The sequence below is a fragment of the Varroa jacobsoni genome, unplaced genomic scaffold (genome assembly GCF_002532875.2).
Source record: "Varroa jacobsoni isolate VJ856 unplaced genomic scaffold, vjacob_1.0 contig04681, whole genome shotgun sequence".
Classification (NCBI taxonomy): domain Eukaryota; kingdom Metazoa; phylum Arthropoda; class Arachnida; order Mesostigmata; family Varroidae; genus Varroa; species Varroa jacobsoni.
The window spans coordinates 1-14,676 of NW_019215313.1; the positions used below are offsets into that span (position 1 = coordinate 1).

Consider the following 14,676-nt stretch of genomic DNA (forward strand, 5'->3'; position numbering starts at 1 on the left):
GTTTATACTCTTTAGCCAACGCAGTGAGATTTTAGCCAGCTTACCTCTTTCAATGTGTAAAAATGTCGATCATTGTTCACTATATCATCAACGCACCCATGTTTGCATCGTCGGAGCAAATTTATTATCCTGGTAACTTCTCTGGTAATCAGTCATCAGAAATCGTTACGCTATTAAGATTTAATACGGTTATCAAAAGAGGTAGATAAAATCTCCTGGTGATGTTTCACAAGTACATAAAAAAAGATGAAAAATGAAGGAACATTATTTAATTCATTGGTTGGAAACGTAATGAAACGTTCTGCGTAGACTGTGATCGTCTCGAAAACACAACTTTGGTTACTATATTAATAACTAAAAAAATTGTTCAACTTGAATATTCCTGTGTCGTAATGGATAGGACGCAACGGCAAAAGATTAATTATTTTTTTTATATATTACTAGGATTTGTAACTATTTCGCTAAGCTGATTGTGGCAACGGTTTTTCGTATAGACATGAACTAAGCAACTGTGGGGAAAAAAACGTTTGCTGCAAAAAAAGTTTCCCGAAAAAAGTTGATTAAGGATTTTCGACTGATTTTTTTTTTAGTTAGGTACACTGATTTTAAATTATATATATATATATATATATATATATATATATATATATATATTGGAAGGTAGGTATATTATGATAGGTGATACTGCTTCTAATTTAGAGAAGTTAACATCTGGGAAACGGCAAAGCTAGCATTAGCATAAACACTATATATATTTTTTAAATAATGGCGCAAACTTGCCCATTACGAAAGTTTTCTTGCAGGGAACGTTGTTTTCTTTGTCAACCATAACAAGCTCTAAGAAATATAACAATTTCTTTGGACCCACATTTTGAAGTCATACTACATTTAGGTACTGTGTACCTAACTAAAAAAAAAAAGTCAGTCGAACGTTCTTAATCAAGCGCCGATGCCTTTTTTCAGCTAACTTTTTTTGCAGCAAACGTTTTTTTTTCCCGATAGTTACTTAGTTCATCTCTATACGAAGAACCGTTGCCACAGTCAGGTTGGCGAAATAGTTACAAATCCTAGTAATATATACTATATTCAAACCCATCTCGATTCAATTAACTTCATCGATGATTTTATAAGCCAGTGACATAACTCACACAGATCGATCTAACCCGTTTTCACCTTTAGTAATTTTCAAATTGTTTCATACACAATTGCAGTATGTCATTTGTTTTTTGCTTTTCGATCAATTCTCTTACTCGTATAGATTTCTATCTAACTATGCGGTTTTGAGTCCTGGGTTATCCGAGGACCTTCGCTCACCCCGCGCGTATATATGTATAAACATAAATATTTCGTCTATTTTTCACACGTTTTGTTGCCCTTTGTTTTGTCGCCGTTTCCATTACTCGCTGGATAATAAGCATGTACCTAATTATTAGCAAGCTAACCTTAGAGCTCATGTCGTTTTTCCTTTCCTTCTAAACCTGACATAGTTATCCCATTACCACCCGTAGCAACGGTGACAGGACGCGCAACATCAGTTAGTGGAAGTTACAACGTCTGGATGTACTTTATTGTTCTATCGGTTGTATCGAACGCAACAGACCGAGCTGGTCATTTAGCTAACGAATGAACTTGGCTACCGCGCCATCTTTTGCCACCCAGTGGTTTCTATGCGAAGTTACTGCATCTCTAACTTATTTCAGCGACAACAAAGGTACGGACACAGAAGTTGCCGCCTGCTTGGTTCCAGTCCTGTTCTCAGTACTGTTAGGCCAAGTACTGCTACTACATGTTTACATTGTGTTATGTATATAGTATCTCACGCACTAACGGGAAAGTGTTTCGCTTGACTTGTTCGCAACTGCAGCTGATATGTGAAAGTATCTACATCTGTTCAGACGCTAGTGGATTGTTGACGCCCGCCCGTCTGGCTGGCTGACGGTGTGGACAGCCACCCAGTGTACTCCCTTGAACTGCACTATCATGAAATTTTTCCATCCTTTGTTCTACCTGCTGAGATTTTCTACGCGTGACGCCTTCGATAGCGGTCTCTACAGTCATAGCAATCCCAGATGTCTGTCGAGTAGCCTGTCAGGTAGTCTCTCCGACGTCAACTGTGGGTATGGCTGCGGTCAGATCCGGGAGGTCGATGGTTGCGGAGGACGTAGAAGTTAAAACAGGGATGGCCATGCTATAACAGGCAGTAACGGCTGCGTGGTGAAGGCTAACTCCGATCGAGCGCCCAGTCTTCTATGAAGGAGGGGCAATAGCCATTTACCTATACGTCGAGGGACCGTCGTGTGGATGAATGAGCCAAGTTGGCAACGCTCAGTCCTAAAAAAAAAAATGGATAGATGGAGAGCAGATTACCGATACAATCAAATGATTCATTAAAACGCTGACGTAGACAGGGTAACGGCAGGCGGCGACAGGTTCTCCTATCTGGCGGGCAGTACCTCGCTTGGCTAGTTTACCGTTTTAGATGGTGTTTTCCTCTATTGCAATTCCAGCTTTCGGCAGCTGTCCAAAGAACAACGTTATAACGGGTGGCTAAGTAAGTGGAACAAGAAAGAAGATATCCGCTATCAATCTGGTTGTTACCGTAACACGTAAAACGTATTTCTTATAGCGAGTATTTCAACGCGTTTCAAGTGTCACCATATAACCGTCGACAGATCAACAGGAACAGTTTGAAATCTGTAACGAGCATATGATGCCATTTTGCATGTGTTGGGGTCATGGAAAAGGCTCGAACTCCTCAAAGACGAAATGAAGGGTGCAAAGGTTAATAGTAAGTTTGGAGTCGTTCGTTGGATGGAAAAATGACGAACTCGGTAACCAAGTGCTTAGCATTGGCGTATAAGAGTACATTTTTCCCTGTTGGCTATAGGTAACTAATAAATTCAAAACTTTTATTATAATTTTCGTTGCTATATACATCAATGCCACACTGTATCTACTGCCTAATATAGGCATTAACCAAGGCTGTAGCATACGAAGGGTACGGTGCTTAAATTGGGCCGAACTCCGGCAGGCTGTTTGTTGTATTCCGAATAGCAAATGAAAGCCAATTTTGGCATCCAACAAAACGAATCTAATATCGCGGCGAACATTTTCGAAATTGGGAAAAAGATCAGCCAATAAACAACCTCTACACGGTGAAAAGCCTTCACCGAATTATAATCACCAATTTATCAACCTGCGTCTTTGGTAGTTTTCTGGCGGCTTTTGAAAAACTCGCGGAAGATTTCCATAAATAAAACCAAAATATCCTCAGCAAAATTTGAATTTAAAGGGATGTAATATAGTAAAACATGGCTCAAAAAGTTGTTTTTTATATTTTGATTTGTTATACAGAGATTAACGGCCGTCTAGCAGCCGAACGCACCTGTTACCAATTGGGTCGTCCAGATGAGTTCCTGTTGAACCTCTTTAACCTTTTGAATCTCCGATTAACCCTTTGAAAACTTTTTGCTCGATTCTGCATTTTTGGCCCTCTTGGCCTGTTATAACTTCGAAAATTTCCAATTTTTGCGTTTAGGGCGCCAGCTTAACGAGTTTCCATTAACCATAATTATTCGATACGCGATAAACGATAAAAGCTATTTTCGAATTAAGGAAGCAATACATTCAACATGATTATTTAGTGCTTTAAACTCCGAATTGAAGCTGTAACCGTAGTGAATAGTGGTTATGTCGAATAAATATAATCGACAGGAAGCATAACATTTATAATGTAAAAAAAATCTTGTTGAAATATCTGTCCTTATTTAGTTTTTTCGAAGCGTAAAAGAAGTCGTATGTCAGGTACCGTATCCTGTACCTTATCAGATCAGCAATTGTACTGCTTCTCTATACAACAAATTTTTGCTATATATTTTTCCTTCACATGAGATTCTATATGGACTTGGATGTGCTTTTGTGCCTAAACGGTGTTCGTGCTTTTCCGATGAAACATAAATCGTTAGTTTATTTTAGAAACTTAACTTGCTCTTATACGGAACGATTTGAACTTATCTGGATACCGACTTCGATGAGTGAATCCATCACGTTCCGCCCAATCGTATGATTCTATTGTCCATTGGCTCAATCTACAAATTCTGTAAATATTTTTGCAGAAGTGCTGACCACAAGAACTTGTACTTCCTTTATATTGCAAATCATCGTCACCATGCCTGGCTGTCACAATGACATGAGTTCCTTTGCAAATAAAACTCATGCATTAGTTTATTTCGATATTCCTAAAATTTCAAGGATGCCTTTTTCTTTAAGTTTCTGGAACAGAGTAAATTTGTACGAAAAGAGGGCGATCACGTAGACGTGCGCGGCACTTTAACTGGAGGGGAATTATTTGAAAATCCGTCTGTGCAGTACCTTCCATTAGTCGGATTTAGATGGTGGCTTTAGTGGCAATTTTCAACGGCAAGTCTTTGAAAATGAAAAAGCACCGCGATCGAAGATAGGCTAGGACAAGAACACTGAATAGCCGCAGTGATCATAGCTGAGCCCCTAGCAACGTAACTTCTGCTCCATGCTGGCCATATATAGCGTATTGTCGACGTCTATAAAATCAAACAAGCTGCTATTTATATTCGTACAAACACCCCTGAGAGGCCTCTCGGCTAGTTATATATTTATTTTGTTATTTAACGTACGTTATTAACACGATCTCTCCATGAATTAGTGTTTTGCTGATTGATAACGAAATGATCCAACGTCCGCCAAACTACAATATCTTATCTATCCCGTATTAATCTATTTAGCACTTACCATGCGAGCTCACCATCATTGAATGAACCAGATCACGGACATATCTCAAGAGTACGCTTTACATTGGACAACGTTCTGCCAACACTCTTCCGTTACCTCTTAGTTATTTTTTGTCCAGGTCATTATACAGTAAAGCAATCTGTATCTTCCAACATTTTCTGGCTCTCAGCAGTGACCGTCTCATCAGTATGATTCGCACTCGCGTACTGCAGTTAAACTGGCCGTTACCAGCGCCCGCTGGCGTTTAGTGTTCGTATTAGCTTATAGGAATACCGCTGATAGAAGAAAAATACAGAATTACTGTTTACCAAACAATTGCCCACCTGTTGCTCCTTGTCCATTCCCGGAAGGTATGATTTGTGGTGGAGTTTTTATCGTTCAGGTTCATTGCAACGACAGGAATGGCGATATGATTCCTGCCTTCGACGTGTACATAGGCACCTTTCGACCCACCTGGATAGAGCCCGGGCCGAAAAAAAGTCTCCGCGGAATTTCAGCTGACCAGATGGCCTCACGCCGCGCTTACTGTGATATAGCTAATTACGTACAAGCGGATATTAGTTTGTCTTTCTTTCTTCTTTTTTTTTTTTCTGTTAGCCTCAATCATGCTAATAGAGCTGGGCTTCGCTGCCCAAAAAATACGGCACATTAAGGACTTCATGTAGGAAGCCTAGAAAAAAAGGCTTATTTTGCTTACTGTCGTAAACACCACTGTACAGCGTTGTGGTTCACTAAAAAATACAGAGTGCCACATCATTCAGAGTATCTGACTTGCACCAAAAACCATTTCTCAGTTTCAACAGTAAAAAATGTTTCTCAGTTTTTAGATGCTTACCTGATTATCTACAGCACAGGCATTTCTGAAAAGGAGATTAATGTGATCAGAATTTAAAACCACTGCAGCCGACTATGTTGATAGAACGGTCCTGGAGCACCGAAAAAAAAATTGTCGTTACGCTATGTTGGCCTTAAGCATAATTACGCACTGTTGATGATCAGCGATGCCCACGAATAGAACGACCGGGATTTGGTGGGGGCTAATGGAACCTTTCCACATTGTAAGGAGCGCACGGGAAGGGTGATTCATCGAAAGCGTCGGGCAGAAAATAGAATTCAAGCACTCTTACCTACCTCTGTTTTTGGTGAAGCCATATTTATTTGGAAGGATGCACCTTAGAACTCCGGTATTGCGCAAGCTATGTTGAACTATACGAAAGTAAGGCTGCAAAAAGGCGGTGTGAGTTTTTTGGTTTCACGATACTACTTCGACTATAGTTTACTGCAGTAACTAGCAGATCATTGTATAGTACAGCATCTGAAATAATGTGTTACGGCTTTAATACCGGTAGAAAGATAAAAAAAAAAAAAACGTATGGTATGATAGGGATGCAGAGTTATGTCGCTTCTATCGTTAGTTAGAGCCGAACGTATAGGGACCTCGCTAATGAGGCATCAATCTATTCGGTCTTATCAATACTCAATCGTATATCTATGTTCAGGTATGTATATCAGTAATAAGTATGGAAAACTTGCTCAATGAAACTGACTTTGTCAACTTCCTGCGTCTTGAGACAACGTACGTGAGGCTAAAACAGTTAGTATAGCTTGTGCTACATTGAAAAATCATCACAAGTAGTTAGCCACTGTATTAAAGATTTGGATTTATAGAGGTTAGGCTTATCAGATCTAAGAGACGCGTTGCGTCCCGAATGTCGTCTATCATATTGTCTAATAGATATCGTCCATTTCTCTAAGGGTGGATTTCATACGAAGATAGTGAAGGGTATCGGTGGAAAGTATACCTTTTCAAGATAATATTTCTAGAAGTGGAAGTAAGAGATGAGATATGCGACTGCACTATTCTAAAAGGTAAGAGCAATATATATGTCTAGAGAAGATATTTGACATAAAATTAATTTCATTTACTCGTCCACTGTCGAGCCCTTGGTAATCCAATGCATTTATTAGGCACTAAGGTATTCTTCGAGGCAGACTAAGACACGCTGAGCTTCCTAATTAAGGTCGTCCATTAGCTTGTAAACAAACGATACAGATAAAGACCTTAAACGTATCTATGTATCTTAATGTTCACAATCGAGTCAGGTGCTGAATTGGTAAGGATCCGCTAATTTTAGAACATTCGGCTCCATTTTAAGATAACAGCCTGTTCTCATTATTATATATGTCAGTTCGGATATACGTAGCTACGAGACTGAGCGCGCATCTCACGTCATAGGGAAGTCCGAACCATTCTGACTATGAAAACCATAAGTTTTATCTCTTCTTTTGTCAAAGTCTTTATCTACTCATCGTGCAAACACTGCACAATACATCTCTAATGGATAATCAATCCTTTTGTGGACTTCTTGTGAAGCTCAGCCTATAGAATAGCACAATTTGGATTCGACAAATCTGGACGGACTTTTTTATCCGAATAAAGACAGTATGCGTATATGGATCATCGCCCTCCTATGAGATATTCGTCATGAAACGACTGCCTGTCACGCGTATCAAAATGGCTAGCTATTGGCAAGATATTACCTGGGTTTATGCCAATACAAAGCCCATTTGTCATGAGATATCGGCCATGCTAGAGCCGACGTTGTCAAGTTCGGGATACTGCAACAGAAAACCGCAACAACGGCGAGGTCGAATCGATTTCATCAACAGCGGCAGACGTCAACTAGTTGATCGTTCCACCGCTTTACTCGCCCAGTTACCCGATACTTTAGTTATTGTAGGAAAAACACGAGGTGTGAAGACAGTTTTTACTTATACTACGTTACTTGGCCATATGTCTAGTTGTTGCCTAAAATGCAGCGGATCGTCTCATCCGCTAGCACCTCTTCAGTCCTTCAACACTTATATACTCAGAAAGCGCAAATTGTAACAATATTGAATATTGGTACAATCTGCACTAGCGAATATTGAGTTTCGGTACCAGTTCCCCTGTTTCCTTTCTCTGATTTGGCTCCTTTCGTCCAATTAGCACGACTCTCTCGTAGTTGCCTTCTGAAGCCAGATTAGGTCCCTTTTATTTGACACTTCAATCAATAGAAAGTAAGCGTTGCTGTTCGTTACGGACAAAAAGCAGTTTTTGGGACAGCATGTTATGATGTATATGAGAATTGATCTGTTCTTGTAAAGTTCTGTACAGATCTCGAAGCAGAACTCTTCGCGATCGACGCAGCTACCTATATTCTTCTACACGTCATTCACTATCTATCAGGCTGTTTTTATACTAGTCTGTCGACTCTACGATGATTAGAAAAAAGCGGGCATTCGCGTGCAGCAGAATTACATTCGGAGCAAGCTTCTTCAGGCAAATAGTGTCTGGTCAAACATTGTAGTGCAGGCCATGGCCTATGCGAGGCTGTAGCCCCGATGAACTCACGGACCATGTAGTCCAAGAACTGTTGTACGGCTGAACAATGCAACCATGACTTTTTCTCGGATCCTTTGCGCTTGGGCAAACTCGCATATAGTGTTATAAGACGATTATCTTCTGGCCAGAAGCGAAGCCTGTGAGTTACGTCTGTCGTCAACAGGTCCTTACATCGCAGGGAAATGATCCGAAGCCTTCGCTGTAACTGCTTTGGTGCACCGCTCATTTCGTAATGGTACGGTAGACCAGTATAATAGCGCTAAGGAGCTCAGCCTGCGCATGCGATGGGCTTGTGTGATTCCTGCTTAGGCCAATAATACAAAGTAGTGCATTGTGTTCGGCGTCAGCCGCAATTGAAACATTGTTAATGCAGTAGCTTCGTAAAAACTTTCTGGTCCACGGCCGTCATTGAAGATAATTCTTATCTGTTGCTAGCGGTTACTTCAAGGCGGATCACCGTTCGACACACGGTCTCATGCCATTTTGTATTATATTTACCAACCTTCTTGTGGCGTGTGAAGGCCATGTTTCCCTGTCCATAGTCCTTCTGTATCGCATTGTGCATAGGTTTTTTTGCATTGCACAGTGCAATGTCTACAAAATTCGGGTCGATATCGTTATTTCTTATCGTTTAATATTCTATATTGTAAGATGTTTAAAAATGGAAATATGGTGCGATTCACGCTCTCAGTGGTGCCCGATCGCGCCACGAGAAGAAGATCCCAGTGCGACCCAATGGCATAAACATGCTTCGTTTTCATTAATATAATAACCAGGTATAGCAATTAAGGTGTTTTTGAGTCGCAGTTGTATATTAATTATTGTTGTTGTTTATTAATAAACTTAGGTTTACGCTACGGTTTGTTTCCAATATGCTGTCTTGTGTACTTCAACTATAGAGTACTGGGTATAAGGTGAGCACAAAAATGGCCGCCAAGTCTTCAGATAAATTTTTCGCATGTAATTAGCTTTCTGGGTTCCTTTAGTCCGTTCGGACGTTATTCTACAAATAAATGGTTTGTGAGATATGTCTATTATTATCTGAATCCACCCTAGGCTGCTTCTAAGCTATTGTTTTGTGTCCAATCGCAATCTAATTTCGGCGTAAGTCTAGTGCAGTTACTCGTGTTGAAATAACTGAAAGTCAAGACCAACTACTGCACTAATACCTACTTAACAGCTTCGCAAAAAGGAAAAATAAGCACTTTTACACACTATGAAAGCCCTTTCTCGCACGCGTTTCTATCCAGGGACATACTAGGGTCCTTAGCTTGATGATAATGACAACCACAGTCCCGTATTGCTTTGGTGCTTGATCTAGAAGTGGAAAATATTCTTGCCTTCCGTTTCACAAAACCGTATAAAGGTTGTCTTCTCAGCGGAGGTAAAGAATATATTAATAAATGAAATAGATACCGAACCGTGTTTGTTTTTATTAATCTCGAGTATCTAGGATAGTTTATGGTATCATTTTTAGAACGCAGAATACATAATCTTTCTATTCTAAAATGTAGAGCTTCTTCCTAGTAAAATCATTGACGACTGAACATCACCGCCATATTAGACCAGTCCTCAGTCTCTGATAAGAATGCTTGAAGCGTAGGCGTCTCTCCAATTGAACGCAAAGGAATAGCTTGTGTTAGATGTTTAGTCTATGTTTAATACCTGCTCCGCTCTTTTTCAAGCCTTTTTCCGCTTTGTAAAAACGCTCACATATAATAATCAGAAGCCTCCACAAAGCTTAATAATCGAAGTATGGTCTTTTTGCAATTAGAAATACGAGGTGTTTTGTAAAATTATGTTGCCTACGTGGACGCCAAGCGTCCCTATACCATTTGCTCAGGCACGTGATAAACTTTGTCCTCAGAAAACATATACAGGCCGCATTAGACAGTCTCTTTTTTTGAAAACAGCTGCCATTTACTGAATCGAAATTCCGAGAACCTTAGAAACGCTTTTTTGCGTATTTTCGATAAATAATCATTTATTATATTATATATTGTTATTATACGTATGTTGTCCATATTATATATATATATATATATTATTATTAAAAAAAGAGTCCTGTTAAGCTAATTCCTATTGTGGATCTCCTGCCTTAGCTTACACAAAATTGAATTCTTCAAAATCTACATAAAGACTAGTAACAACGTTGACTATCAATTTCACAAAACTAGGATGTTTATAATCTTTATAATTGTGATCCGCCTTAAACTATTAAAAAACAGTTATATAAATCCCTTCCATTACAGTTTCGCTCTATAATAGAAAGCACTGCCTTTCTTGCATTAGCGAGAACAGCAGCTAAACGCGAGCCCGCCACCGTAAACATGCTTTCCCGCACCGGTAAAATCCGATTCTGCCCATTTTTCTAAAATGGTCCATATGTGAACTTCAGTTACATACATTAGGCAAGGTGTCTGTCACAGTAGTGTGGAGCATCTTGTAGCGCTTTCTGATTGTAGCAGTCCCCATTAAATGCATACCCTTTTCCCGTAAGGTCCTGCGTCGATACTTGTTTTAGAGCTACTCTAACCCAGTCTGCCAGTTAACTTTTACGTTCATTTTCTGACTAAATTTTCCTATATAGTCTATTTTTAAATATGAAGTTTTAACAAAAGGTACAAAACTTATACATGCATCAACAAACATAGCTTATTGAAGATGTTCAAAAGGGTTCAAGGAGCCAAAGATCAATCGAGGCCCCACGTGGTTTCCTTGCCGTTAATTGTCCATTTTTTCTAAGCAAATGGAAACTCTATCGCAAAAAACAAGTAATTTTCATCACTGATCGAGTCGCGAAACGGCTTTTTTGCGCTATCAATGTTAAAAACCATCAGATCACCGTTTGCACGGTATACAAATTAACCAGTCACATCTAGAAGATACATAGAAGAATGTATTTTATAGGAATATGTTTTAAATTTTGAAGAGAGAAAACATTCTCAAGAGATTCCATCGTTAGCTCCAACCACTACCTATTAGTACAAGTTATTAAATATGCGTGTGCATGTACTCCTGGCCATTTTGTCAGCAACCCCCACGGCATACTGTTTATTTATTCCTCTTCTTGCCTATTTCTCCAATGAAAAACCAAAGAATGCCACGTTTTTTTGCTCTCGCTGTGCATTACTATCTATCGACCGTAATTTCTGCGCATCGATTTATCATACTTGAAACTGTAGCCGCCTGAGTTATTTGACACACACATACACATGTATATATATATATTCCGTCGAATGAGTCGTACTCCCAAATATACTTCAGCGTCTGCTTGCCTTTCAAAAAAGCCTAAATATTTGACGGTTCCGGTGTTGTTGTTTGTGGAGGGCAGTAATCACCACAACTGAAACAAAATCGTTCTTCTTTAAAAATCGAATATACAGCCTAACAGAACAGCTTTATGGTTCTACAAAGAATTTTTTCATTCCTTATTCATTAACATTCCGAAAATCGCGTATCCGTTGCCCACTGTCAGTTACCGGAATCCGACCCACTGTCAACCCGACGCAAAATGCATCCCACAGAGAGTCAGCCATATAGACAGGGACTCAATCCTACTTACCTTTACTAGTGATCACGCAAGAGGAAGCAGGCTGAAAAATTACGCCCCTTTTGGGGACGAAAGCTCGGCGAGACAGTATGTTTGTACTTAATCACCCGTAAATGGGAGGGGCCTGAAAATTAATGTCGAGAAAGATCCCCAAACTTAAATCGGCGTTACTCTGAAGTTGCTTGTTGGAGGAAGCCACAATGAATAAATGGAAACGAGCAGAGTACTACTGGTTCAGGTTATCAAGTAAATGAAAAACAATCGTCCTCAACTGAGGGCGCACTTGGTGTTCTCTGTCGAACAAGGCATTAAAGCATACAATAGGCATCGACCAACTCATGTCAGTATGGGTCGATTGTATAATGAAGTCTGGGGGTCTGGGAAGAATGGGCTTAAATTACAAATGAATTATGTCCGAACACTGTTTTTAGACGGACATGGATGAATAGCCAAATGCTGTATAAAATAAAAGGTCAAATTTTGTAATGTAACATTCGTCTGCTTGAAGCTTGCTGGAAATGTTTTGGCGGAAACAGTACGGACAGGTGATGCTTTCCATATCTAAAGCTAGTTTACGAGTGTGAATGATGGAATTGTAACAAGGTTGCATATTATTCCATTTGTTGCACTGATAGCATGCTAACTATTGGTCTATGATTTCTCGTAATAATCCTCCTCTATCTGTTCGTTAAAAAAAATTAGTTGATTCTAAATTTTGGCGAAAACTTTATAAAAACACTTAAATTTGATTTTTATTAGAGCACTTCTGTAACATAGTCAAAATGTATTCCTTGTCTTTTGTGTTTACCGAGCTCATTTTAGGTAACCTAACATACACCTGGCTGTAAACACGCACCTATTTTGTTTTTTTACAATATGCAGTTCCAGTGTAGGCCGCGGGAGCGCCTAAAAGGCATGTGATTACTCCGTCGTTATAAGTAAGCGCGCCCATGACCGTTTGAATTATACGCAGCCCACGTTCGTGCGAGCAACACATACAATTAGCTATGTTTTTCTCGCAAGGTTTGTTCGTATAGTTTAATAGTTAAAAAAAAAAAACATTATCCTGTTTGCATGCGCTTCAAACCGAGGGCCAAGTCGATAGTTACAACAGGGCTGTGGGAGAAATGCAATCATTTACATGGTCGGCCGGCCGGCCGGCCGATCCGACCCTACGGTAATTCTGTTTTTGCATTTCATTCGGCGCTGATCTTTCTACAGCAGATTCATCCAATAATGATCAGTCTCGACAATGCAATTGGTGAACACTCACGACCGATCTACTAAGAAGACACTGTGCAGTTGTGTTTATTAGGTTACGATCAATGGAGCTGCAACTCGTGCTCGTATCATGAAAATACATCAATCAACGAAAATGAAGAATCTGCACTTTTCGTGGGGTCAGGTCGAATCCCTTGGCCGCAAGTAATTCTCCAGAGATACATTTGGAAGCAGTTAAGAAGCGTGAGAGTCTGAGAACGAATTATAATTCCAGATAGCGATAGATGCAATTTCCCTGACCAGAAATAAAGCGCACGGTGTCTCGTGCGAACAGCGTCAAACACATATAAGGCAAACATACTATCAAAAGGCAGCTATAAGAGAAGCTGCGATATTATGCGACCTTCATTTTCTACCAGAAGCCGTAACCAAATCTATACTATTTACAAGTAAAGAGACGAAGATTTACCAGCAGTCAACGGCTTAGCGAGTTCGTCCTCTACAAAATACATCAAGTGTAACTTTTCTACATCAACGATCAACTATCTTGAATCGAATTGTTTACAACCCGCAGATGTTTTTTTTTTTTTTTTTTTTATTAAAGAAAAACACGTGGAAAACAGAGTTTCGAAAGTGCATACGCAGACGCGTTATGTGCTCTGATAACTAAGATGTTTGTTCCTTTCAATAAAACACCGTTATCATTTGCATGATGATCGTCCACGACTAATGGTAACGCCACACTGTTTCGTAGGCGCAACTCAGAATTTTCTGATTCATCAGAATCGAGTTGCCAAAATTTAAACTTGGAGAGGTGTAGCTCCACCCATCTCTTGTATTCACCCGCAGTATGTTCTTGTGGTATATGCGGTCCATAGGCTGCCATCGGTTACAGCAACCTAGGCCATGTGATATTTCTAGTTAGCCCTCCTCCGCCTGTTTGCAACCCTACGCGCTCGCGCCTGAAGTTCTTTTACGTTTATTAAATGTTGTTATATGGCACCTGACGTCTGCTAGCGCCATTAATATCTGCCAGTCCGACCGCAGTTTTGGTGTTTGTCTTGTTTCTGTCCTGGCTAAGTGCCGTTGCGACGAAAACAGCCTCGAACGACCTCGTACCGTTTAGCGGGGCGAGGTCTACGTCAACTGCGCCCAAACACACTCAGCTACTGCACCCGTACGTGCAGTATTTTGTGCTATAATTTTGTACGTACGACCTTTTTTTTTCTCACTATTTCGAGTCGAGATGTTAGCAAGGCTGCTGATAGCTAAAAACGGGAGTAGGCAAGCGGAATGAATCAAATATCTGACATTTGAGGAGCACGTGGTTTTTCAGCACCCGTTCCGGGAGCCGTGTCTTAGCGAATAAAGAGGCATAGTAAGACACTAACGTTTGCATACGGAGTTCGCGAACCTATTACTGCAGACCTGAACGTACCAGAAGCCTATTTAATGCAAAAATACGATAATTTAAAGTTACTTCTATTTAAGCACATTATGTACATGATATTTGTTCATTAATTACATTTATATAGAATTCTCCTACAATTTACAGCGGAGCTTGCCGAGTTTGCGCCACCGACCACATCGCGCACCCAAAGACCGCTTACCATTGTCTAGCAGTTATCTAGAATCTGTATAATGAAAAGCGAAAACGCTAGTTCGACCCTAGGTCGATATTAGCGGAACCTGATCGCGTGGTTTCCACTTCGACAATATATTAGAAAGCGTTTTTCGTACGAATTGTCTC

The 14,676-nt window shown here is 40.0% G+C and overlaps 1 long non-coding RNA gene across 2 annotated transcripts; it reads right to left on the reverse strand.

Annotated features, from left to right (window-relative positions):
- Positions 1 to 15: 15 nt before the first annotated feature.
- On the reverse strand, positions 16 to 6,267 carry LOC111273082 (uncharacterized). Of its 2 annotated transcripts, none has more exons than XR_002687860.2 (3): positions 5,603 to 6,267; positions 4,768 to 5,303; positions 16 to 2,331 (listed from the first exon to the last, which is right to left on the reverse strand). It is a non-coding gene; the product is annotated as an uncharacterized LOC111273082 (long non-coding RNA). The 2 variants fall into 2 exon arrangements; XR_002687859.2 differs by having other exon boundaries at positions 5,091 to 5,303; positions 5,603 to 6,265.
- Positions 6,268 to 14,676: the final 8,409 nt, after the last annotated feature.